General features: G+C 42.8%; 2 non-coding genes across 2 annotated transcripts; both read right to left on the reverse strand.

The window, feature by feature from the left end:
- Window positions 1–525: 525 nt before the first annotated feature.
- On the reverse strand, window positions 526–608 carry trnal-uag. The gene has a single exon. It is a non-coding gene; the product is annotated as a tRNA-Leu (tRNA).
- Window positions 609–1,821: 1,213 nt separating this feature from the next.
- On the reverse strand, window positions 1,822–1,903 carry trnal-uag. The gene has a single exon. It is a non-coding gene; the product is annotated as a tRNA-Leu (tRNA).
- Between the last annotated feature and the right edge of the window lie 597 nt (window positions 1,904–2,500).

The raw sequence follows: 2,500 nt of genomic DNA on the forward strand, positions 1-2,500 counted from the left end.
TCCCTTGTAAGAATATTGAAACGCTGCAAAAGATTGGATTGAGTAAAGAGATGCCTACACTGATGCTTTGCACAAACATTGACAACATCAAAGATTGCAGCATTGTGATACAAAGCCAATCCTCCAGAATGACTTGAGCCTAAATCCAGTGCCTTAGACCACTCTGCAACGCTACCCAGCCTCTTCCTCAAAGTCACACTTTCTCATCTGTTACCTAGTCTTGCTAAGCTCCCATTAATTTCAACCTCTTCTTTTATCCTTTTTCATTTCATTTTCTTCATTTATATCATGTTGCTTTTTCTTCCTGTGTCAACACATCATTTGTTTTTGCTGCTATGTCTGAAGAGCACATTTGTAGAGCACTTTACAAGCTCAGAAAGGTGGATCTCGGCCAGCTGGTGGGAGGGGCCACCGCTATAGCACAGGACGAGGTAGTTAAGGCAATTTAGTGCTAAACGCTACCAAAGTTTGAATATGAACCTACAAAGTTGAATTGACCAAGACTTGCACAAACAGCAACAAGGATGGCAGACGGTGGGATTCAAACCCACGCCTCCAGAGAGACTGGAGCCTAAATCCAGCGCCTTAGACCACTCGGCCACGCTACCGTTCACCATCAAAAACCCCAAACTTTGTCAACTGTTACCTAAGCCTGCTAAGCTCCCATTAATTTCGGTCTCTTTTTTTTTCTTCCTTGCTTTTTCTTCCTGTCTCAACACATTATTTGTTTTGCTGCTATGTCTGAAGAGCACTTTTATAGAGCCCTTTACTAAACTCAGAAAGGTGGATCTCGGGACAACTGGTAGGAGGACCACCGCTATAGCACAGGAAGTGGTAATTAAGGCAATGTAGTGCTAATTCAATGTGTTCTGGACTCGTGGGTTCGACTACACACAACATTCCTTATTTCCCTTGTAAGAATATTGAAACGCTGCAAAAGATTGGATTGAGTAAAGAGATGCCTACACTGATGCTTTGCACAAACATTGACAACATCAAAGATTGCAGCATTGTGATACAAAGCCAATCCTCCAGAATGACTTGAGCCTAAATCCAGTGCCTTAGACCACTCTGCAACGCTACCCAGCCTCTTCCTCAAAGTCACACTTTCTCATCTGTTACCTAGTCTTGCTAAGCTCCCATTAATTTCAACCTCTTCTTTTATCCTTTTTCATTTCATTTTCTTCATTTATATCATGTTGCTTTTTCTTCCTGTGTCAACACATCATTTGTTTTTGCTGCTATGTCTGAAGAGCACATTTGTAGAGCACTTTACAAGCTCAGAAAGGTGGATCTCGGCCAGCTGGTGGGAGGGGCCACCGCTATAGCACAGGACGAGGTAGTTAAGGCAATTTAGTGCTACGCTACCAAAGTTTGAATTGACCAAAAACTTGCACAAACAGCAACAAGGATGGCAGCGGTGGGATTCGAACCCACGCCTCCAGAGAGACTTGAGCCTAAATCCAGTGCCTTAGACCACTCTGCAACACTACCCAGCCTCTTCCTCAAAGTCACACTTTCTCATCTGTTACCTAGTCTTGCTAAGCTCCCATTAATTTCAACCTCTTCTTTTATCCTTTTTCATTTCATTTTCTTCATTTATATCATGTTGCTTTTTCTTCCTGTGTCAACACATCATTTGTTTTTGCTGCTATGTCTGAAGAGCACATTTGTAGAGCACTTTACAAGCTCAGAAAGGTGGATCTCGGCCAGCTGGTGGGAGGGGCCACCGCTATAGCACAGGACGAGGTAGTTAAGGCAATTTAGTGCTAAACGCTACCAAAGTTTGAATTGACCAAAAAGACCGAAGACTTGCACAAACAGCAACGGTGGGATTCGCACCCACGCCTCCAGAGAGACTGGAGCCTAAATCCAGCGCCTTAGACCACTCGGCCACGCTACCGTTCACCATCAAAAACACCAAACTTTGTCAACTGTTACCTAAGCCTGCTAAGCTCCCATTAATTTCGGTCTCTTTTTTTTTCTTCCTTGCTTTTTCTTCCTGTCTCAACACATTATTTGTTTTGCTGCTATGTCTGAAGAGCACTTTTATAGAGCCCTTTACTAAACTCAGAAAGGTGGATCTCGGGACAACTGGTAGGAGGACCACCGCTATAGCACAGGAAGTGGTAATTAAGGCAATGTAGTGCTAATTCAATGTGTTCTGGACTCGTGGGTTCGACTACACACAACATTTCTTATTTCCCTTGTAAGAATATTGAAACGCTGCAAAAGATTGGATTGAGTAAAGAGATGCCTACACTGATGCTTTGCACAAACATTGACAACATCAAAGATTGCAGCATTGTGATACAAAGCCAATCCTCCAGAATGACTTGAGCCTAAATCCAGTGCCTTAGACCACTCTGCAACGCTACCCAGCCTCTTCCTCAAAGTCACACTTTCTCATCTGTTACCTAGTCTTGCTAAGCTCCCATTAATTTCAACCTCTTCTTTTATCCTTTTTCATTTCATTTTCTTCATTTATATCATGTTGCTT

The sequence above is a fragment of the Salvelinus namaycush genome, chromosome 27 (genome assembly GCF_016432855.1).
Source record: "Salvelinus namaycush isolate Seneca chromosome 27, SaNama_1.0, whole genome shotgun sequence".
Lineage (NCBI taxonomy): Eukaryota > Metazoa > Chordata > Actinopteri > Salmoniformes > Salmonidae > Salvelinus > Salvelinus namaycush.